General features: G+C 36.7%; 1 protein-coding gene across 3 annotated transcripts in view; it reads left to right on the forward strand.

The window, feature by feature from the left end:
* The first annotated feature begins 1,465 nt into the window (after window positions 1–1,465).
* LOC123875362 (kielin/chordin-like protein) overlaps window positions 1,466–25,987 on the forward strand; it is a 59,775-nt gene continuing 35,253 nt past the window's right edge. The window contains exon 1 of one of the 3 annotated variants that reach the window (XM_045921141.1): window positions 1,466–1,654. The gene's annotated coding sequence lies outside the window, so the exon portion shown is untranslated. Of the gene's footprint in view, window positions 1,655–1,712; window positions 1,835–25,987 lie in introns of those variants that run through there. The other 2 variants (XM_045921143.1, XM_045921142.1) reach the window with 2 other exon arrangements.

The following is a 25,987-nucleotide window of genomic DNA, read 5'->3' on the forward strand; positions in this document are numbered from 1 at the left end:
GACAGGAAAAAGGAGGAAATAGTGATAAAAATGTTGAGCATAGCCAATTTTGATGTTAACTAAACTACATGATAAAATTGTAATCCATTGATTGTGTTTTATTTGAAAAAGCTGTGCCACTCATAGTTATTATTTAAATGCAAAGGTCTATCTGTCTATCTGTTAACTTTTCACGCCTGTAACGGCAAACGGCATAGAGATAGATAATAAGAATATCCTACTCTATAGGTACTTCTGCGAAAAACTTTCAATAGCTACATATAACCGAATACCTCGGAAAAACTGAGAAATGTTCGTCTATTTTCGTTTTACGATGTGAAACTTGATAATTATCAATCATCATAATATTACCTCATGTCATGTTACGTAGAGCTTTTTTACCAATAGGTAGATAAGTAACTACTGTTTAATTTAATTTATTTATTTATATAAAACATTTATCCTCATATTATGATATGAGTCGTAGGTAAGTACTCACATAGACCATAACGCGTAGGCGGACTAACTAAATTGACATCATGGCATATAAAGAGCTTTGTCAATATCTCTTGATAATGTAATTTTTTGTTCAACACAACGTGCGCTTGACGAACCGTGATGCGATGTTTTCATTAGTCTCCTCAATTCTCAAGATGGAAATTTTAGATGACACTAAGATGTTCCTTAAAAAATAAACAAGAGTCTCTATGTCCGGGAGATTCGTTTTGGCAATAGATAACGGTAATGTTTAATTGCGACACATCGATGATTGCGACAGATTAAGGCATCGCTAACATAAAAATAATTTACAAACTTAATTTAGTGGTGTTTGGAGTGTAACTTTCATGAGATGAAATTTAAGATACCTACCTATTTTTCACACTAATATTATAAAGGCGAAATGTGTCTGTTTGTCTGTTACTATTCACGTTCTATCCTTTTAAAAGATTTTAACGTTTGTTACAGAGATAGCTTCCATCCTGGAAACGAGCTTTTTATCTCGGAAATCAAAGAGTTCCCTCAGGATTTATAAAAGCCTAAATCCGTGCAGATGAAGTGACTTCGTCTAATTTATAAAATGAGTAGGTAATAATGTCTGTCTGTATGTTACCTTTTCAAGGCTCAAAAGCTGAATAAATCTGGATGAAAATAGGTACAGATACAGATTACATCCAGGGGTTAAGGATTTTCATCGCTGATTAAGAAAAAATAATCCACTAGTCCACATGGATGAAGTCGCGGGTATCAGCTAGTACCTATATTATGAATGACATTATTAGCTTCGACCCCAAAGGAGCTTCGATTGTTTATAACCTTTCAATTTCGACGAAATCCGGCGCCAAAAACCGGTCCGGTCACTTTCCATGACCAAAGTCAAGCACAGAATCATCCGAATGAGTCAGATATCAGTTTTTTGGGTGCTTTCTCCCACACCTGTACTATCACGGATACGACTTTCCATTGGGGGGAAATGGGAGCAACGTTTTGCATGGCCTTGTTCTGAGCCGAACGCCAACTTGGCTTCACTAACCAGTCTTCTCTAGACTGTGAAGCGTGAAGTACGTGTTGATCGAAGTTTTGATACGCGCGAAAATTCGCGAGTGAGAAAAGTGGCAGTGTTGTGCTATACAGGATTTGTACGAGCAAATCTGGAGCCGAACGTATTTTTGCGGAGGTGTGTTCTATTTTTACATATTTTATTCTATCCGTGGGAGTTTATTTGGATTTTGTGTTGGGATGTCTCGTTGTTTTTTCTACTTTATATATAGTTCGCTGTGATTTCGCCTGTGGAGCGAAAATGTGAAAGTCCGGCACTTTAATCGCGTGGTCACGCCTGCAGGCTTAACAATGTGCGGTATGATTTATTGCTTTACTTTGAAATAATGAGACAGATTTCATTGTTTGACAAACAATTAATGTTTATTAATTTGATACGCGTAGATCAACAATACACTAGATATCTACCTATAAGATTTTCATATCACTAAATAATTTATTATCTACCATGTTATTAGATCGTTAACATGCTAATTAAATTAATTAGATATACTTATGTGTAAACAAAAAAATGTAAGGAAAGTAGATACTGTACATTTTTCCCTAAGATATTTTGCCAAATAGAATGCTTTATCAACTACTTAATAATATAAAGCTTTTTTTTCGTGGTTTAACGACATATTTATGTACCTTGTATTATACTTAATGCTCAGAGTAAATATAGATATATAACCGGTACGGATTCGCTATTTACATTAAGTAGTTTAAGCACGTTTAAGCTCTATCATCAAACTCACTATAAATAAGCTTAAATATAGGTACCTAGGTACCTACCTACCGAGGTTACCTAATATTTGTTAAACTAGATATTAAATTAATAATTATTTAATACCTAGAAAGTAGTTAGTACTAGGTGGGTACCATTGACATGATGGTATGTAGGTATATCGCTGGTAGGTAAAAAGTTGGAAAGTATAAGTTAAGTAATGCGTGATTGGGTATTGTAAAATACCTATTAACCTTGCTTTTCACTTATTTGCATTTGGCGTGTCGACTGTGACGTGTGAAGGTCAAGAAATACCTAACTTCAAGTAGAGTTAATATTTTTAGGTACGAGTAGGTAAGTTTTATTAATGTTAGGAAAGTTCACTTCACATGTTTCACAAAACATTTTTGAAGAAAACATAGGTAACTATAGAATTTTATAAGTTTTATTGTAATATTTTCAATTAAAAAAAAAAAAAAAAACTATAGAATTGTCAAATTAACCGCAAGTCGCAATGAGATTCTTGACCCATCTTTTGAGGAGAAAGAACACCTTTTTGTACCTACCTAATTCAGCACTTGCAATAGGTAGGATATTCAACTGGTCTTGGTATAGGTAACCGGCGGCGCTTCCTTCTAAATCTAGTAAGTATGGTTTCCAAATCCACATTGTCCTTCCAAATTCTACTATGTATACTTTCCAGTACCAATGTTTGGGGCTTCAACGTAGAGTCATAAACTGGGCTTACCATTGATTAGCTACCTACCTACCTAGGTGCCTACTGCAAATTCAGAAATGATGCGCCTTTTTTAACCCCCGACTGAAACAGAGGGGTGTTATAATTTTGACGTGTGTATCTGTGTATCTGTCTGCGGCATCGTACCTAGCTCCTTAACTAATGAACCGATTTTAATTCAGTTTTTTTTTTGTTGGAAAGGTGGCTTGATCGAGAGTGTTCTTAGCTATAATCCAAGAAAATCGGTTCAGCCGTTTGAAAGTTATCAGCTCTTTTCTAGTTACTGTAACCTTCATTTGTCGGGGGCGTTATAAATTTTTAATTTACACTTCTGCAAAATAATTTTTAACCCCTCGTCAATTTGGATCTCGTTTTTATCCTCTTTCATTAATTAGACTGAGAAATTCACGAAAATAGCTAACTAAGCTATAAATTTCCCGAAGGCATTCTATTACCTATTCCAGAAGATCAACATAAAATCTACTTAGCGTTGTTATATAATTTTGATGAAAAGTTAATTAAAAGCCGAGGCCAGATTTTACGGCGCTTCACGCGCTGTTAGGTTATTATAATAATTAATTTTCCGAATCAATAGCTCACGACACAGAAATGTTTGAACTTTATAATATCATTAGCTGACGCACGCGATTTCGTCCGCGTGGATTTAGGTTTTTCGAAATCCCGTGGGAACTTTTTGATTTTCCGGGATAAAAAATAGCCTATGTGCTAATCCAGGATATTAACTATCTCCATTCCGAATTTCAGCCAAATCCGTCCAGTGGTTTTTACGTGAAGGAGTAACAAACATACACACACTCATACACCACAAACTTTCGCCTTTATTATATTAGTGTGATTGTTCTAATAATGAATTTGGCACTACCTTATTTTTTCCCCTTTTAAACTTTTACTTAACAAGTGTAAATTAAAAATTTATAACACCCCCGACAAGTGAAGGTTACAGTAACTAGAAAAGACCGAAAAGACCTGATAACTTTCAAACGGCTGAACTGATTTTCTTGGACTATTCCGCGCCTACGATCTAAAGTATCTGAGTTTTCAAAAACATCATTTTCAAATAATTATTTATGTATTTAGGCAACGTCCATCTTGACAGCTTGCTTGACAGCTTGACATTTGTCAATTGACAAAATATTATGAACCTAACGGTTATCTAACCTTCTTTTCTACAAGAAAACTAGAAAAGAGCTGATAACTCTTAAACGGCTGAACCAATTTTTTTGGATTATAGCTAAGAACACTCTCGATCAAGCCACCTTTCAAACAAAAAAAAGTAAATTAAAATCGGTTCATTCGTTTAGGCGCTACGATGCCACAGACAGATACACAGATACACAGATACACAGACACACAGATACACAGATACACACGTCAAACTTATAACACCCCTCTTTTTGGGTCAGGGGTTAAAAAATAACGGATTTAAAAACAAGTATTGTGTTTAGTTAATATTATTATGATTCCATTATAAGGATTCTATCTAGATTATTCATCTTATCCACCCAAAAATTAAGTTAAGTCGGGTCCTACCTTTATTTCAGTTCTGCAAGTGAGATCAACGTTGACCCACATCAAAAACCAGTTCAGTTTCATTAGAAAGCCAAAAAAATAAAACAAAGTTAAAGCTTGATACAAAAATTAAAAGTGAAATTCATTCAAACCACTTCAAACGCTTGTCCTTTATAAGTTAGTAATTATTCGATTCAAATAAGAACGTCTATTGTGTTGTCGCTAACACGCAATTAAAACGAGCTTATTGATTACACTTCAGTCTATTTTTAACCCCCGATCCAAAAAGGTGTTATAAGTTTGACATGTGTATCTGTGTATCTGTCTGTGGCATCGTAGCTCCTAAACTAATGAACCGTTTTTAATTTAGTTTTTTTTGTGTTTGAAAGGTGGCTTGATTGAGTTTTCTTAGCTATCCAAGAAAATCGGTTCAGCCGTTTGAAAGGGACTAATCCATACTAAAATGATTGTAAATGAGAAATTGTGCCTATCAGTCTGTCTGTTATTTTTTCACGGTCCATTCGTTCATCCAATTTTGACAAGGTACAGAGATAGCTCACATCCCGGAAAAATCATTCGCATTCGGAAAATCAAACAGTTCCCACGAGATCTCTAAAAAGCTTAAACCTACGTGGATGAAGTCGCGGGCATCATCTTTTGGATACAGAAATAGCTTGCAGTCTGGAGTCCATAAATAGATATTTTTGTCTCCAAAAGTAAATAAAAGAGTTCCCACGGGATTGAAAAAAAAACATACTACGCGACGCGAATGATGTAGGAGATAAATCTGTCACTCCCACATCTTTTGAGCAACAGAATATTTAAGAATATCTTCCCCGAATTTCTATTCATATTATTCTGTAGCAAATAAAAATTACTTAGGTAAGAATAATCTGATAAAATATTTCAGGCATCCGTGGGTAGTTAATAGCCTACTTAATTTTATTTACTTACCTGTTTAAGGCAATCAAATAAATTTTCAAGTGTATTAGCGATTTTCAAAGGGAAAATGTATAGTTATTAGGTACCAAGAGAAACGTTTCAAATCATTATTTAGTTGCAGAAATATTTTTTGTGAAAAGTGGTTCTTTCCTTTATGAAAAATATCATGGGATGTAATAATGGCTAGGCATAGGTACTTATTCTCTTCTTCTTCTTTGTTGGTCTTTATTTATTCATTGTTGGGCATTGGCCTTCACGTGCACGCCATTCTTCTCGGTGTTGGGCGAACCTCCATAAGTTTTTCCTCAAGCTTGGTGATTGTCGTTGAACCAACGGGATGTCTTCCAACGTTTCTTCTTCCGTACTTATTACTATTCACTTATTAGGTGTTTATTATTCATTCATAATTCATAATTCATTCATATATTCATAATCACACTAATATTATAAAGGCGAAAGTTTGTATGTGTGTGTGTGTGTGTGTGTGTGTGTGTGTGTATGTTTGTTACTCCTTCACGCAAAAACTACTGGACGGATTTGGCTGAAATTTGGAACGGAGATAGATAATATCCTGGATTAGCACATAGGCTACTTTTTATCCCGGAAAATCAAAGGGTTCCCACGGGATTTCACAAAACCTAAATCCACGCGGGCGAAGTCGCGGGCATCGGCTAGTAAATATTATAAAGGTGAAAGTTTGTGTGTATGTTTGTATGTTTGTTACTCTTTCACGCAAAAACTACTGGACGGATTTGGCTGAAATTTAGAATGAAGATAGATTATACCTTGGATTGACACATAGGCTACTTTTTATCCCGGAAAATTAAAGAAATCCTACGGGATTTAAAAAAAACCTATATCCACGCGAACGAAGTCGTGGACATCAGCTAGTTATTCATACGTAAATGAGTATTCGAATACCTAGACTTATAAGGCCTATTAAGCACATCGCTCGTGCGTTAAAAGCTTCGCCAAGTCATACCCAGCTAATAAATCCGACATCGAATTTAGCGAACAACGACCGTTTAGCGGTTATAGCCTACATTCCTATTTAGGTCGATTGCAATTCCAGTGAAAAATAGTCGCTCAGGGAAATCATTGAACGGAAAAATGAATAACTACCTACTTAAGTTAGGAGCGCTAATTTCAATATTTTCCAGAAATCTGATTTTCCTAATTGAAAGTGATTGCGAGATCTGGAAGAAAGCCATATTTTCAATTAGGATTGTTTAGACAAATAAAAAATACCTAACTAACTACTTGAGTTGAATATTTATTTCTCATCACACTAAAAGGAGAAAGTTTGTATGTGGGTGCGCGCGCGTGTGTGTGTGTGTGTGTGTGTGTGTGTGTGTGTGTGTGTGTGTGTGTGTGTGTGTGTGTGTGTATGTTTGTTATTCCTTCACGCAAAAACTACTGGAGGATTGGGCTGAAATTTAGAATGGAGATAGATTATACCCTGGATTAGCACATAGGCTACTTTTTATCCCGGAAAATCAAAGAGTTCTCACGGGAATTTTAAAAAACCTACATCCACGCGAACGAAGTCGCGGGCATCAGCTAGTAACTAATAAACTATAACTATAACTTTTATTAAAATAATTTTTTAGTGCTTAATTTTTTTACGAGACATTTCACCACAATTAGTAGCCTCATCTGGCGACAGAAGGGCTGGCTCATTTTTTGAAAATATATCATTAAGAATGCATAACATTTCCCTGGATTTTGTTTATAGATAGATATACTTCATTGGCTTTAATTTCTATTATGATATAATTCATTATATTATATTGATGAGGGGAAGCGCTTCCAAAGCTTAGTCCTTTGTTCAATTAATTTTCTGTTTTATGCGTTGGTATGGCAGATGCTATTGTGCTTTCGTAATTTTCGATTTGGTTCTTGGTGTCAATTAATTGGATATTTTTTCTACTAGTCTTTTCATTCGAAATGAAAGAAATACCTGTTTACAATTTATGTTAGAACGTGTTTCAGATTGATCTACATAGGTATTTTCTATTGAATAGGATAGCATTGCTTTCACGTTAATCATATAGTGTAATTACTTCTTTTTTTGAATAGATCGAGAACTTGGGAGCGCTGAATTTCTGGTTCTGGGTTAAACGAAAGATGAGGAAAATCTAAGGCTAGGTAGGTACAAAGATGAGGAAAATCTAAGGATAGGTAGGTACGTGCGGTGAATACTACATTAGTGATACCCGCGCAACCGCCAGTCCGTTGAGGAACAAACACAGGTTTTAGTGGGTGCAAGCCCCACATAACCCCTCCGTTTCCCCTGACGGAAGGGTATGCGTTAGGCATTTCCTGTGTATAAAAAAAAAAAAGGCTAGGTAGGTACATATTGGTTATGATCATCAAATTTCTAGCCGCTCTAGCAGCTTTAGCGACTAGCAAAAAGCTCAAGCTTCTGTTGTCCAGCTTACTGCCTGATTGCTGAATAGATGCGATAAAAAGATTTAAGCCATAAGTGTGCTTAGGTGTCTACTTTTAGATGTTATATAGGATTATCTTACGACATGTTAGTTATTGTTATTTTCTTAACTTCAATTTGAGTCCAAAGGTAATATAAAAATCTATATAGACAAAGCTCATGCAATTATTGTACCTATTTTAAAAAATGAAGACAAATTCGTACGCTTGAGTGTGTACCTAACACATAGGTACGCGTTGCAAACTAAGTAAGTAGGTACATAGATATTAGCACAGGGCTTACGCACCATGCATGTTACGCACCACTTGATATCTACGAGCGTGCTTCAAAGAATGGCGACCCATTTAGCTCATACAATCTTATAAAAATATAGCTTCATTAATAATTGTATGTATTGCTGTTTTGATTTATACCTATGCATAGTGACAGTTAGTCGTACTCAATTATAATTATAAGGTCCCTGAACGCTTTTCATAAACATTTAGATAAGTTTTATCGGTGAGACGTGACAAGAAAACGCACAGATTCCAAATAGGTACTAGGTACAGCTTGGTAACGCAGATCGGCGCGTATAGGTTTGACTTTGGCAGTAAACTATTGTTATCACCTTGGTTAGCCATTCCAAGTGACGGTTTCAGTCAGTATTTCATTTCATATTGCTGAATTCTTTGCTAAGTTTAAGTACTTAGTACTTACATATTCTAGTATTTAATAATAATAATAATACCCTATTACAAAGCCTCTGCGTCCGCCCGTACGTCCGTCTGTCTGGATGTATCTCGTAAACTGTAATAGGTAGAGAGTTCAAATTTCCATTGCCGCTATAACAACAAAATAGAAAAAAAATTCAAAATGGCCGCCATGTGAATTTAAAAATTAAAACGATCTTATACGATGGTACGGAACCTTTCGTGCACGGGTTCAACTCGCTCTGGACCGATCTTTTATTTCTTAAAAAGGAATAAATAGCTAGTAATGAAAAAACTTTCATCTACTTTAGCAGTTAAATACCTACTGTAGAAACTTAATTGGAGCACTGGAAATTTCAATGTAAAAGAGCACCAAAGCAAGAGATTTTTTAGATTTCTTCTGAATAGCTACCGGCATATCTAAAGAAAGGAAGCAAAAACGAAAAAAAAATGTATAAAAGGCACGCAAAAATTTCTACCGGTTAAAGTTCTTTTATGGGTTTCAATAAAATTCAAAACTTTCCGTTTCATGCTTTTAATGGTTGAATTAAATTTTTGTTAAACAATTTTCAACCAGTTTACCGTAGTTCGAAAGGCAAACGGTAAAAAGTTTATTTCAGTTAAAAAGATTTTACTAAAACAATCCAAATAGGCAAAGCTCATGCAAAAGTCTTCACTTTTGTGCACATTACGCGCAGCGACACAGACTTCATACGTATTAGATAGTAAATGCTCACGCGAGGTTTATGCACCTTATGACACCTTCGAGCACGCTTCAAAAAATGTTTTTTGTGACGACCATAAAATAAATTCTTTTTTTTTTCTTTTTTTTTCTCTTCTGTTTTTTTCAGGTCTGATTATTCTTTCCACAACTAGCTATGTCGATACTCGATTCGCCATCGTTGCCTCATTCGAAACGTCCTTTAATAAATAATCGTCCTATGATGAATATTACATTTCCCACATTCCTCGGTCGACTTGTTTGTCGTCTGTCCATCGAAAGAGGTTCTAAATCCCAACCCCACTTGTTCCTATAGCTGCTCCAGCTTTGAAACTCAATCAGCTTTGTCAGTTACTCTGGTTCCTTCTACCTATCTCTTTTATTCTGCTTCGATAGCTATGCTCATTCATCATCATCATAATCATCATCTCAACTCATCGCTGGTCCAATACTGAACACGGGTCTCGTGGGTAAGAAGGGGATAAACTATAGTCCCCCACATTAGCCAAGTGCAGATTGGCAGACTTCTTCACGATGCTCACATAACTCCAAAAAATTAGAGGTGTGTTAAATCGAACCACGGAACCCCGAATACGAGGTCGAAGTCTTAACCACCAGGCTATCACCGCTAAAATATTACCTAACCTGGTTGAACCAACAACTTCCTTATTCTTGAGTCGGTTAAAAAATCGCAATAACATTCTTGCACTCGCGGGTCTCGAATTACAATTGCTTAGCGACATTCATACTAAATGATTCACGTACGTTTGCGACATGATTGCAATCGCAACGTGCTTTGAAAACATGTCTAGACTCTTGTGACACTATACCAACTGGCACAGAGTTTTACAACGATTGACCTCTTCCAAGAGTTAGTTGGAAGACCTGATATTCATAGAAAGATTATTTATTCAAACAAATGTATTCAAGTACTTTTGAATCATCGAAGGAATTTACCGGAATGCCTTTTCAACTGAGAAGAGCCAGCAAAAAACTCTGAGGTTGCTCTTATGCCATGTATAAAATTAATTGCAGCTCCGCGCATTGATGGGGCGTACTGCGAGTCAAACCCACCACTGAAGAACTAGACGTAAATAAAACAGACAGACAGACAGACAGCCAACAAAGTGATAAGGGTTACGTTTTTCCTTTTAAGGTACGGAACCCTAAAAATTAAATCACCTACGACATAATATGTATAAACCTGAAATCCTGTGCCTAAGACCTGAAATTCTGTGCCTAACCCCGCCTTCCTGATAACTATTTGTCTATTTATTAAGACCAAATTTAATTAATTAGCTGAAACATACGACAATTTTCTAAGTCAAGAAGTTGAATCCACAGACTATCTTTGTTATAGCATAATCATCATTATCAACCAATCGCTGGCTCACTACTGAGCACAGGTCTTTTCTCAGAATGAGAAGGGTTTGGCCACAGTCTATCATGCTAGCGAAGTGCGGATTGGCAGACTTCACACACCTTTGAGAACATTATGGCGAACTCTTCTTTCGTTTTCCTTCACCGTTAAAGCAAGTGATGGTATTTAGCTTGGTTAGAATAACTGATTGTTAAGTACATTATTACAGTGTAATTGCAGGAGTACCTTTAATACCCAATACTTACGTCTAATGAGTCGATTAGATAAATGGAAATTATACAAATCAGTACGTTTTTGTAGTTGGCCAAAATATGGCTGATGGGGCGTTAGCACGGTAATATTACGTGGCGTTAGATAGGTAGGTCATACCGGATTCAAGTGGTATATTTCTGTAGGAATGGGCGACAATCTACATAACAATGCGTTTGCATACTTGAGTGCTATTGTCATTTTTGTTTTGTCGAGTGAAGTGTTGCGCATACATGCGTTGCCATCAAAATACGAGTCAGTACGTGGAGTATCATTTGAATAGCAGACATTCAAAAACAGGAAAAATGTGTGACGGAACTCAAATTACGCACACTCAAAGATAGAGTTCTGTACAGTCATGTTTATAAAAAAAACGTAAGCTTAAAAAACTTAAATTAAAATATTTTTATTCAAATAAACTTTTACAAGTACATAGAGGTACATCTGAATCGTTAAATGCATTTACCACCACTAGGGATTGCAATCCAGCGGCATTTTCAATCCAGCTGGATTTTTGCTGGATCGAAGCAAATCCAGCTGGATCCAGCGCGGATCCAGCACTTATCGGTTTTTCAAAGAAATACAGCATTTTTATACGTTTCAACTGTAGTAATTTTAATAACTACCTATATTTGTTTGTAGTTATAGTATGAAGTCCTTTACCTATGAAAAAAGCGTCATATGGAAAAAAGAAAAACGTTTTTTAAATTCAATTAAGCGAACTAATTACCATTCATTATCTATATACTTTCGCGATTTTATAGATACCCAATTCATAGATTCCATTGCTGAAAAATTGTGGGAGCGAGAATCAATAAAATCTTTGATGGTAATAGAACTTTTGGACGAATCGAAATAGAATTTTATTCCCCTTGCCAGAAATTGTCTAAAGTCTGAAAAAATTGTTTGTTGGAGCAAGGTTCGGGGAGTATGTTGGGTGTTTTCAATCACAGTTCCTTAATTTAGCGACCGTCTGCCGTTAAATACGAGGTCTAGCGCTATCCTGAAGCAGCAGTGGGCTAAAGCAATTGACCAGTCTCAGTTGTTTAACGGGTAGCTTTTCCATCGTGGTTTGCATTTGTTGGCAATAGAGATCTGTCGTTATCGTCTGGCCAGATCTTAGGAAGCTGTAGTGTACTTTACCAGCACTGGTCCACCAAACACTCACCAATAGATTTTTCTGAGTCAACTTTTCGCTTAGGACAGGATTTGCCCGTTCTCCTGGGTCAACCACTGTGATGAGCGTTTCTGACTGTCGGCATGGACTTATATTGTCGGATTTCAAGATCCATTTTCATCACAAGTAACAATACGATGCAACATTGCCTCGTTACTGTGACGGTTGAGTAATATAACGCCGCACCCTATATAAGTAGAAGTTGAACTTATAATATAATTTCAAACTTGAGAAACCAATCAAGCTTGCTTTTTACTTTTCTGAAGGGAATTCAATGGTTTTTGCGCAAAAAAAAGTTAGTTTATTTGTTTTTAGCTAATTGCGGATCCGCACCGCTGGATCCAGCGTCAGATGCTGGATCCAGCAAGCACTAAAAACGTGCTGGATCCAGCTGGATTGCTGGATTGCGGATCCAGCATTGCAATCCCTAACCACCACTGCACTGGTTCGGAATGCCTTTTCTACCGATAAGAACCAGCAAGAAACTCGGCGGTTGCTCTTTTTAATAAAGGCGGTTGCTGTTTTCAAAAATGCTACGTATAAAAGTAACTGCTCAGTTCCACAACCCACAGTTATTTAGCTTTTCATGTTCAGGACGTTTACTACTACTAAAAATGTTTTGGCTGAAATAGGTATAAATAGGCACAGAATACTTAGTGAAAGTAGGTAAGGGTACTGTTTCTAATCTGTGATAAGAGGTCTCTACCTGCAACAAACCTTGCTATTTGTTCTTAAGTAAAGAGATCCTTTCCATCGTCGTTAATACGGTCTCAGCAAATGACATCCATTTCCAATCCACACAGGATTTGTCAAGAAAAGCCGGCTTAATCTCTGAATGGTTCAGGAATACAACCTTCCTTGAAATCTAAATACCTCAAATGAACTTTATTCTTCAAGGAATAAGGGAGGCAATCCAATAGCAATTTTACGTTATTAGGTATTATCACATTGATATACCTATATGGATATCTATACTCAAAACTCGGAGCGGAACAACGCGCGATTTACGCTTTTCATAGACGATTGATATGTCTATTCTATTCTACTACGCTAAAAAAGAATGTGCCTAATGCATCGTTTTTAACCGACTTCCAAAAAAGGAGGAGGTTCTCAATTCGTCGGTTTTTTTTTATGTATGTTCCCCGATTACTCAGAGGCCCCTGTGGACCGATTTGGAAATATTTTTTTTTTTGTTTGGAAGGATATACTGTGCAGGTGGTCTCATATAAATTTGGTGAAGACCTGATGAATATCTTCGGAGATGGAGAACAGAACTCCTCAATGGATAAGAGCAAATTGCTCGCGATCAGTGTAATAGCTTAGTAAACAGTAGGGTTTTAACTGGGCATAGCATATTATTGTACAGTGGGGCCACTAAAAATTGTGAAATAAAAAAAATTCAAAAGAAAAATAAAACCGACTTCAAAAATCACACTAAAAAGTAGAAAATAATTTTTGCTTAGCTACACGTGTAATGTACCTAGGTATGAAGTCGGGGGAGCTTCACTCTTGGATTTCTAATTTTGTTTTAATATGCTCGCTCGACTTCATACCTAGGTATTTTCTACTTTTTAGTGTTTGTGGTTTTTGAAGTCGGTTTTATTTTTAGTGGTATAAAACCATCTTCGTATTATTGCCTTTCTAATGAAACCGGTTTGGTGCACATCGGTTGAATGGTTTCAAAGTCTGTAACGGACAAAGGTAGAAACATTATTTGTTTTTACCTATCTATAAGTACTAATAAATAAAATTGGAGTGTCTGTCTGTAATTTCGAAATAACTACCGCATATTAAGGTCATATGGTTGAACGATACTATAACTGAATCACACGATTTTAAAATTTTTGTCTGTCTGACTTTCAAAAAGGGAGTTGTGTTTTTCTACCTATGTACACCGAAATCTCCGAGATTTCTGAACCGATTTGCGTCATTTCTTTTTTAATCGATAGAGGAACTTTGCGACATTGTTTCATAAAAAATTTGGAGTCCAACTCCTCAATCCTGATGCTGCAGGGGATCTAACCAATCCACGCGGGCGAAGCTGCGGGCATCAGCTAGTTAAATAAATATATAAAGTTATAAAATAAGGTAACTGATATCTCAGTTACCTTAAGTAACTCTCAGTTCAGTATTGTTTTATTTAAGTATATTTTTTTTAATGGTATCCCATTAAAAAAAAATATACTTAAATAAAACAGCCGGCGTCCATCTTAGACTGGCATCATCAGTCATCAGTCATCACTTACCTATCACCCAGGTGAGATTGTAGTCAAGAGCTAACTTGTAACCCAAAATAAAGATCGTCTGCGTTGGCTTTTATGAAATTCAAACGGGTGTTTGAATTAAGTAATTAAGCATTACGTATTCTAATGCCCATCTCAAATACAACATCGGGTCGGATAATTTATTTTGCCCCATCTGCAAATTAAATTATTCGAGCCGTTAGTACCAGCAGATTAATCTCCGTGCTAGCTAATTTTGTATTTAATCATTAGATTTTGAGGTTAGACTATGCTTATTGCTTACTGCTTAGCAATGTAAATAAGTACATCTGTACATCGTCCCGTATCTCAAAAGGAAAAACGGAACCCTTAGAGGATCACTTTGTTGTCTGTCTGTCTGTCTGTCTGTCCGTCCGTCCGTCCGTCCGTCACACTTGGCCGGTTTTTGAAGTGCGGACTTCTTTAGGCGCGTGGGCGATTTTGGGATGGGTAAAAACTTCAAGGTAGTCTCACTGACGTGCTAATAAAATTAGTGTAGTTAATAGTACTCGAAGTATCGATAGATGTACCTATTGTAAACAGCTAAATGTTGACGTTAATTTAAAAGTTACGTAGATTTTTGCATGCATCGGTCGTCTCGGTGATCAGTGACTTTGATCGTCGTTAGCAGGACCATTGTTGACAATCTTATCTTCAATGAAGAAGCTTTTCTTCATCTTGCTTGTCACGTATATTTTTTTATACTAATTGGCTTGCGCTTGAATGCAAACACATCAGCTAATGGTAATATGTCTGTGTTGTGGAAAGCATCTATAGTTCGTATTTCCAGAGTCCAACAACCCCGGTATAGGTTACCCGGTATAATTATCTAAGTAAGATGATATAAAAGCACCTTCTAAAATCAAAACAATGTGTCCGGAACTCTATCTTTAAGATTTGATACGCGAAGAACGCTTGAGTAAACACAAACAATGCACGAAAGGCGGAACAGATATCTCTTTTATTAGTAACTAATTCTCACGCCCGGCGTTTCTTCTCACACTGGATGGCGTCGATGACAGTGTCACCAATTATCATAAATAACAGTGATAATGGATCGTAAAACAGTGTTGAAGTTAAAGGTGAAAATTGTAGATTTTTTATAGACAGGTACGAGTAGGTAGGTACTAGGTAGCTATTGAGTGCCTCTAGTGGATCTAATTGTGTTGAATTGAACTTAAGTTTAGAAAGCATTAAGGTTGCAACATACCTACTTTACTTATATGGTGTGACCCGACCCGATAACGCGCTATGTAATGCTCAAGTCGTGCGTGTCGAAAGGTCAAATCGTACCTACTATATAGAAGACGTATCCAAAGCTACTGATATTCCTATTGGCAATCAGTATTGTACTGGTAATGGTGGCGATGATGGGAGGTTTTTATGCCTTCTTATATGTGTATATTTCTGTATATTTTTGTTTTCAAAAAATCAATCCATACCGCATTTTCTGTTTCATTATTATATTATACCTACTATACCGGGTATTTTATAAAATGCCTACGAACAAAGCATATTTTGCTCAACTGAAATTCTCTTAGGTAGATAGGTAGGTAGGTAATAGGTATATCGATATCGTTAATTTGGCTCAACGTTTCGGAGAGAGTTTAATTATGGAAAACATTTTGGAAGGTCGGCAACGCACTGTTCAAAAATGTATTTAATTAATTAATTATTAAACTTTGGAAATTTCGATATCGTGCCAATAATAGCTTGCGTTTTAGGCTCAAATAAACTGCAAATACATAGTATAAAGCTTTACAATGCAATAGTGGCAACAGTTATTAAGTGCCTAACCTACTCATAATTTTATTTAAAAAAAAAACATCACGTAATAGGACCTACTTAGAAAGATGTTTAGTATGCGGTTTTTTGTTATGTCATTAAAGCATTTATAATTTTCTTGAATTTAGTACTAGGCCAGGTATACAGAAGGTAAAAAAAATACATAGGTACCTATTCATGTAACTTAAAATAACCAGCCCTAACTTCTAGTGTATGCATTTTAATTTGAACTCAATCTTGAATTGTGTGTTGATGAATCAAAAAAATCTGTTGATAATATATTAAAACATACCTAAACAGTAACAAAAGCAAAATCGAAGATAAAAACTGTAAAATACTCATTTTCACAAAGAGTTTAGCCGCTAGCCTTTTTAATGAAAATGATGATGATTAGATGAAAAAGAGTCTAAGAATGGCCATGGTACAGTCAGCATCAAAGCTAGGTTAGTACGTCCATAGTCGCTTGTACCTACTCGCGGGTGCAAACCTAACTTTGTTGCTGGCTGTACTTATTTTTATTTTATTTAGTTTCATGATTTTTTTTTATAATAATTAGTCGGTATTCTGCGGCCATGATTAGAATGTTTAAAATTTCCAACACTCTCGAAGACTAGGTACTAGACCGTTTCATCAGTAAATTATCCTATTATCAGCTTTCTAGGGTAGTGATAAATTTTCCTTGGGCAATAATTCCTTAACTATCGCGTGACATTCCACCATGAAACCACGAGCTTGTTCATTAATAGGGCGACCATACATATCGGTTTTGTGGATATTCCAATTTTTATATCACGCAATATTGATTTATCTAGTCTTATCTTACCTGTGTAATCACTATTCTATAATTGTTAGAACTTAGAATTTTGAGATCAAAGTTGAGAGCGACGATTCACATTAACTCGAATTTTTTGAGTAGCCGACAAAACTGAGGCATTTTTTATTCGAGTGTAACTCGTTAACTGTGCGTGAATCTGATTAGTAAGGATGGAGGGCAAATATCACAATCAATTTGACATTTCAATACAATTTCGGCAGACTTATGCATTAAATTAAATTAGTTCATATATTATGCAATTCAAATTTGAAAAAAAAATACGCAATCCCAAGCATCATTATAGTGTTAGAAACAATGCGTAAAAAGCTGTTCTGTTTAGCGGCCATTTTAAAAAAAATACTTATTTGAATTACTCACAAGTCACACTTAAAGAAGTTTTACTTTAAAAAGAAGATGTAGGTAACAAGCACTCTTCGCCGTATCACGGTGTAACGTGAATCCATCTTTATACTTTTACGTTTTTAAAAATAAAATGTCCGAGTTGATTCAATAATATGGACTACGCGTCCGTAATCAAGCTAAATGTAGCGCAAACTTACTTCCAAACTCCGGCTTTCCCGGCGAGGAAAATTTTCAATGTGCAATGTTCTGACAGAGAGTTATGACGATGTCATTATTCTTACTTTCGTAGCTTTACCAGTTCTTTTGCCACTCGTCCTTCACTCTGTCCGTACCGCTGCAGCGTTCTGGTACGATGTCATTACACCATTTAGAATAATGTGATCCTAATATAATACTATAAATGTGAAAGTGTGGATGTTTGGATGTTTGTTACTCAGTCACGCAAAAACTACTGGACGGATTTGCCTGAAATTTGGAATGAAGATAGATACCCTGGATTAACACATAGGCTACTTTTTATCCCGGAAAATCAAAGAGTTCCCGCGGGATTTCGAAAAACGTAAGTCCACGCGGACAAAGTCGCGGGCATCAGCTAGTATTATTATAAAACTCTCACACTTTTTCTGATGTTTACCCCTTCGGATTAGAGCCTCATATTTTATTTTTGTCGTGAATTTAGAATGACATGGTTCTAACATAATGATATTTGACACATAGACCATAGACATAGGCTTAAATGAATTAAACACTAGGGGCAAACGTGTTGCTTGTGCTTTTGCTTGGAAAATAGCGCTGCTTGAGAATTGAGAAACATATAAAAGAAAAACAAAATGAAACAAAAACTGCGAAGTCGCGCATAATTTTCTGAAATAAATCCATGATCTCTTAGTAAAGAATAGGTAAATTCTATAAAAGTTTGTACCTATTTTGGTGCCTGAGTTCTCGCTAAAGCCGAAGTTGTTTGTTTAGGTCTATTTGACCATAGCAAAATATTACTTACTTACTAAAAGCGTGGTAAAAGCTATGGTTTGGATAAAAATAGACTACATTAATGCACTACATTGAACTGAAAATGGGTCACATTTCCGTACCAATGAGCTTAAACTAAGGCTTCAACTATGCCGCATTACCTATTTGGGATTCCGCATGATTTAACAAAGTGAAACGCAATTAAGCTCTTGGTAACTTTCATGTAGCAGTTTTCATTCTGGGAACGACCACGTTTCATAGCTTGTTTTAATTTACCATTGCAACCATGACGCTATCTATAGAGTAACTAGCTTATGTCCGCGAAACTACATAAGTTTGATCCCCCTATTTTGCCCACTTAGGGGTCGAATTTTCAAAAATCCTTTCTTAGCGGATGTCGACGTCATAATCATCTGCATGCCAACATTCGATCACATCACACAAATTTCAAAACCCCATTTTACCCCCTTAGCCTTTTACGAAGATTCAAACTGATTGCACTATTGTCGTACCATCTCCCAACACAAGCTTTTTAATAAGGGAATATTAGTCAGGTTCGACATGGCTCTTTAAAAAGCGAAACATGTCATTTCTATGGTCATATTACTGATAAAATATAGCTGGGTATAGGTTTCGGTGAAAGGCCTAGCTGAATCACGAGAAATGCAATTTTCTAAGGCACAATAACTAGTTAGTATTAGCAGCCTGGTTTCGCCCGTATCCGCCTGGCCCACTGACCTCATGCAAACAAGCTTGCATATCTGATTATTGCTACCGAGCTGGTTTTGTAAGATTAAGGAAATTTTCAGGTAAAATAACTGCAGGCTAATTTAAACCTTTATAACGTTGCTTTCATATTATCTTATTCTAAATTTGTAATTAATTAATGCTCTTTATAATCCATACTAATCCATACTTCCACTTCCATCCATACTAATACATACTAAATAATAATAATATTATAAAATGCGAAAGGGTGTCTGTCTGTCTGTCTGTCTGTCTGTCTGCTAGCTTTTTACGGCCCATCCTTTTAAATGGTTTTGACCAAAGGTACAGAGATAGCTTGCATCCCGGGGTAGGATAATGGCTACCCGGAAAATCGTAGATTTCGCTTGGATTTGAAAAAACGTAAATCCACGCGGACAAAGTCGCGGGCATCATCTAGTCACCATTTCTTGGACGTGAAGTGTTAAAGCGGATGATCAGCGTGCCGGAGAACCTAAAACCTACCAGGCCTAAAATAAACAATCTAAAAAAACTTCAAATTACTTACACCAAAAATACTATACAACCAATTTTACTATATTACTCACTTATGTTTTCTGAAGTCAATATAATGGAAACTTATGAAAAGATGTGACAAAAGTGTCTTTGTCCTGGAGATATAAATAGAAAACTATTTTCAATACGAAAATATGTAAGTACTTATTTAAATGTAATATTTAATACATTGGCCACTGTCCAAAAGGTCCTATTGTCTGTCGTCAGAATAAAGGCTCATGTAAAGCTGATTCACAAGGGAAACAAAATATGTATTATGAATGGGGGAGGAGTTCAAAGGAAAGTTTTATCTTAAAGGCTTGGACACATGAGATGTGTGACGAGAATATGTCTGAACTCTAAAGACCCTCCTAGAAGTTGCAACACAAGGAATTTGTGTAAAGGCGCTTAAGCAGAATCACATGAGAAACAAAATACTAATGGGGCAGGGAAGTTCAAAACTTCCAAAGAAAACCTTTTAGTACGTGTAACCAGGTATGTTAGACGAATGTAATTTGGATATTTTATTGAACTAAAATCCATAGTTATTATTACACAATCTCTAAACTTAACTAAGATCGTAGGTCTAAATCTAGAGTTATACTTTCGAGAAAGAGTTAGCACTATATTAAAGACCTGCCATTTTACTTTAATTCAGAGTTATGTACAGCAAAATAATATCTAACTTTTGTGTCTAACATCAAATGAATTAGCCGACAGTGTTGAACGTCAGGTTAATTAAGATTTAATATAGGTACCTACCTAGTGCTTGAGGTGTTAACGGTTCTCTGCAGACATAGATTTAAGCATGTTGGATGCAATATGGACTAGCGAAAGTCACCCATCAAAAAGGCTTTCGCTATGGAGATAGTAAAGGCAGACTTAATATCCGTATCGCATCTTAAGTAGATAAATACGAAACGTTCTATTTCTAAGCTTTACCAACAGTAGAAGTAAATTAGTATTCTAATTTCATTTTAATATTCTAACATAGACTGCTAAACACAAGCACCTATCTCTCTGCGTCTTATTTCTCATTGCTGAGGGGAGTGACTACTTTTTATTATTCAATAACGGTAGGAGTTTCCGAAGGGATAATAATGCGATGGGTTCTCAAATCCTTCCAGAGATCGAGATTTTGAATCTTAGGTTTTATCAGAATGTTAGTAGTGATAATAACCGCGCCGATCCTGGGCTGGCCACCGAGGCACGGAAAAAACTAAAAGGCCAAAATTTTTCCTAAGTCGGTCACCCAACCAGATAACGACTTGAGTCAAAGTTGGGTCATGGGCATCAGTGTATGCACCTACCTACCTAAAACACGAATTTTATAGAAAAGTTTAGGTATGTGGCGTTTTCATTTGTATTGAAGAAAGAAATACATACTTAGTGATTTTGAAAAAGCCATGAACCTGCAGATTTGTTTACCTTACGTGTATGGTTAGGTTTTACGTACTTTTTACACGTACCTAACCTTCCCTTCCCGTAGTTTATTAAAAAAGCAACAGTACGAATGGGTCGTTTGGGACACGGTTCGTACTGTAAAAGTTTATGAGACGACCCAATTTTTACTTGCTGTGTGCCGCCTCCGTGACAGTGACGCAGGTTAATGTGGGTCGGTTAAATTTTTAGGTCGGCGAATTTTTCTCTGAACTAGAGTCTCTTTGTTGACATACAAAATTAAAATTTCTCCTCTTGCATGTCCCTGGTTTAAACTTTTGTTTTTGCTTTTAAATTAGAAACGCTGCCGTGTTCAGCAGCTTTAGCAATGCTTCTCTCTTTTTCCAAAGTTCCTCTTTTATCAAATTAATCTACTGATCTGGTAAATCGTAGACATAGTGGCTAACTATAGGCCTCATAAGAAAGCTCAAAGTCACTCAACAGGCAATGGAGAAAGGCTATGCTTGGAGTTTCTATACGAGATTAGAAATGTGGAGAACCGTAGCAGAACCAGAATAACCGTCAAAGGGGTTGCGGAACTGAAATGGCAATTGTAGGTACACATAGTTCAAAAAACTGGTAGACGTCACGTTGAGGTTCCAAGCTGCTAGAATGGAGACCTTACACTGGAAAGCGCAGCGTTGGGAGACCCCCACACTAGGGCACTGTCGGCGCAAAACCGTAGTGGAATTTCACAAGAGACTTTTGTCCCGCTGCCTATGGACGTCCAATAGGGTAGACAATGATGATAATGCTGATGAAATAGATCCAAACCACAGAATAATGTAATAGTACTATAATATAATATATAATACGTATCCAAACTCAAACTCTGTGAAGGTGCGTGTGCCATTTCTTCATTGGAATCCATATTAATGATTATTTATTATTACTACTTACTGACCCACGGGTTCGAGTGAATAAATTGTAATCTGACAAACACACAAACATTTCGCCTTTATGTGTTTACAGTTTTGTTGTTCACGGTCGGAGTAACAGTCATTATAAAATTAACTTTACAATTCATTGCTTCCTATTATTACCGAGAGCTTTCGGGGAAGAGCTAAATTAATTTATCCCAGTCTGTTTGCTTTCGTCCAATTGCATTCGAAATGGCGTCCGCACGCTGCCGGCCATCGCTTTGATAAATAAATTTGCACAGCTAATACAATTCCACATAGTGGAGTGCTTTGCTCGTTTACAACCATAGACTTACGAATTTTTAGCTATTTACAATTTATATACAACTTGCTTTTTCCCGCGTTTCGTTTGGGTTTCTTAAACTCCCGTGAATTTGTCAAAATTCTTTCTTATTGGTAATAGCAGCAACAGCTTATACATACTTATATACCTAAGAGTTGACAGCTTGCAATCCCAGAGACGGACTGCAGGAATCAGGATACTTCTTATTCCGGAAAAGCAGAGTTTCGACGTTTAAACGTTTTCTACGTGGATGAAGTCGCGAACATTATCTAGTTTATCTGGTTTATTGTAATTAAATCTTGCTTCTATAATTGAAATCAGTTGCGCGATTCTCGAGAGTAGAGCATAGCGATCGTAAAAGTTGCATAAAAAATTATGGTCGTAACACAGACCAGCTTTAAATTCTGCAGTGGGTCGTAATAAAAATATAGCCGTTTTAATGCCGATACTAAATAATGTAATTTATTTATTTTATTTTATAAGTTTCATCAATATTTAAGTCATACGATTGTTAATTTATTACTATTCGTCAGTTATTTGTAATATCATCTATAAAACTGTTTTACATTTAGGTTGAATGTCGTTTTCACATTTGTCGCTTACAAAACCTACATAAATAATATAACATTTCATAAAAGTCGCAGCCTTCTCTAGAGTCTAGTGCGATACAAGGAACCAAAAGCTTAATTTGCTACAATCCGCCAAACCAAAGAAATCTGTATGGTGCAACATGCAGCATGCGACATGCACCGCCCGCCCTCCCACTGATAAACATGCAGGAAAAGCCAGCCACCAAGCAAGCCACACGCACCACCACCACGCAGCACCACACAAATCCCGTAGCAAAAAGCAGCTTCGCTTCGTAGCTTTAGTTTTAAGTTTACGTAATTAATTATCACCACTATATCATCTTTCAAATCTAACAAATCAGACAAACAAAAAGTGTACCTATTTTGAATAAATTATTTTGACTTTGAATTTGACTTTTTTTTTTTTTTGGGATTAGGATACTGTAGTGGATCAGTGTTCGAATAGGTACAGGTGTTGCGATCAATGGCGCAGTCTCTGGTGTTTACGCTATGGTGTAGGTAGTAGGTACGTCAATACATCAAACGGCAAGTAAAGAGCTGGCACATCAAATTTTTGGCAGCGCATTGTGTCCAATGTGGGTCAGGCTTCGTGTAATGGCGCGGAACATCGGTCATTTGTTAAAAAAGCTCTTGAGAACTTTCCAAGTTTATCATACAAGAAGATAATATATATAGGTCCAAAAGAAGCATTTCTGCAGAATTCCAATTTTATAATTGACTAGCGGCAGCCGGTGGCTTCGCTTCCGAAGCGAAAAATCCAGCCTTACCCCTGTCTACATCTATACTAATATTATAAAGAGGGATTCTTCCGAATCCGTATAGGCTATATTTTATCCCGGAAAATAGATAGGATTTTTCGTGGTACCCGTGCGAAGCCGTGGCGGGTCCATAGTACATTATAAACCTCGAACCTTCGTCTGCGTGGATTGTTTTTTTAAAATCCTGTGGAAACTTCTCAATTTTCCGGGATAAAGAGTAGCGGATATCTGTGTCCGGAATACAAGACATCGGTTAAACGGAATGATCGTGAAAAACTAGCAGACAGACAGAGAGATACACTTTCGAATTATATTCTTATTATTTGAATGGATGCATACATATAGATATGAATTTTTCTAACTAAAGACGCTCACTTAGAAAGAATTTTAAGGACTTCGTCTGCGATGGCGTTTGCTGGCGCGCGTGCTGTGCTTGTTTGGAGTGTTTTTTTTTGTTAAGAGTGGCTGGTTTTTGTGTTAGTTGGTGTTTTTTGGTGGTGGAACTGACTGGGAAGCGCTCTAAAGGGGCGCCGCGCGTATGTCGGCGGGCGCCGGCGCAGACGGAGTCCATACCTACTTGTATAAATTCAATAACTTGAAAATATCACAAACTTGACATTGGCTAATCAGAGTAAAGCCAGATTAAAGAAAAAAAAAAAAAGAATTTTAAGAAATTTCCCCCAAGTAAAGTCGGACCGTATATAGCTAGTTGAATTTAAAAGCAAACTCAAGTGCTTCTTTTGTTACAAAAAGATGTGGTAAAGAACGTATTTTCCTACTATAGAGCTTCCATTAACAGTGAATGTATTGCTAACGCGTTATTTGCGGAATAGCGGCCATGGCAATAATGGAGCAGGCTGCGAACACAATCAATCGCGAACAGCACGATATCTGCTGGTTTGGCTGCTACTGGTTTTATCTACAGAGCACGAGAGATGTTACTATAAGTAAATGATACTTTTTTTTCCTCTCTCGTCTGGCTTTACACTGATTAGCCAATGGCAAGTTTGTAGTTATTTACAAGTTAGGGAAACTATATGTATAAGTATGGACATCGTCTGTGCCGGCGCCCGCCGACGTACACGCGGCAACCCTTTAGAGCGCTTCCCAGTCAGTTCCACCACCAATAAACACCAGCAGAACCATGAATTTACGCACTTATGATTGAAAGTGCGAAAATGGTGAGATTATGCTTTGTGATTTTTCAGTGAGGCTACTCGTACTGTAAGGAAGATAGCAATTTTTTATTTATTTATAGACTAGAGCTTGACTGCAATCAGACCTGCTAGCAAGTGATGATGCAGCCTAAGATGGAGCGTGCTGGCCTAGAAGATGCCAATTCACTCTTGACTTACAGGTAAGTACTATTATAAAAAGTGGAGGGGTCCCATATCCTAGCGGTTCGGATTGGAAACAAAAAATCTTACACATGAAAAGGCTTTTCGCGTGAATTTTCATATGACCTATTTTCATATGAATTTTCATATAAAATAGGAGATAGGAGATTTCACTATCTGTGCAATGGGCTATCTCCTATTTTCTCGGGTCACCCACCTAAGCGGAATTTACATTACGAAATTAGTGGCATGAAATTTAATTGCACGTGTAAACGTCTAATTTCGTAATGCATGCAGAGCCCGGCTTGGTATAAGCACGTATAACGCTAGCTTCCGTGTCTTAGGCCGCATCTCAGTGCAGCAGTGGACCGGTCCGTTACCACGGTACATCGTAAGTCGTAACTAGGTGGGCTAGGTTGCGGCTCGATGCACGCACGCAAACCGCAATTAGATCTAGCTATACGTAACTGAATCGCCTAATAATTAATAGTTTGGAATACTACAGCAGTATAAGTAAGCCTCTATAGCTCGACGGACGGCCAGAGAGCGGACTGTATTCGTAATACTTTTGTTACAGGTATACCTACCTATTTCCAACTTTACGCTTATTTCGAGTAAAATAATAAACGCGAACTGCCGATAGATAGTGTTAGATATAGTATAAAATTATTTTTCTGTCGCTCAGTATATTTTAACATATTTATGAACTCAGAATTTCAGGTTTTTTCATTTCATACCCCACTCACGATACAATAGCAAAATAAAACTTTGGAGACCCCCACTTTTGTAAAATCCGTCAGGTCGATTTTTTCGTATAAAATGTAGCCTATGTCACCCGGATCATGATAGCAAATCGATTGACACCATTCATCAAAATCGGCTCAGTAGTTTAGGCGCTACGGTTGAACACACATAAATACAAACCTACATAAAATACATTCATATATAGACTGCTAAACTCATAACCCTTCCTTTTGGCTTTGCCGTAGTCGGGTAAAAAAGCCATACTAGCACCTTGGGACCCCAAACTTCCATCGATTTTTCGAACTATTAATACAGCTTCACAACCCGTTGAGTTGTTGTGCTTGCTG

The sequence above is a fragment of the Maniola jurtina genome, chromosome 19 (assembly GCF_905333055.1).
Source record: "Maniola jurtina chromosome 19, ilManJurt1.1, whole genome shotgun sequence".
Classification (NCBI taxonomy): Eukaryota; Metazoa; Arthropoda; class Insecta; order Lepidoptera; family Nymphalidae; genus Maniola; species Maniola jurtina.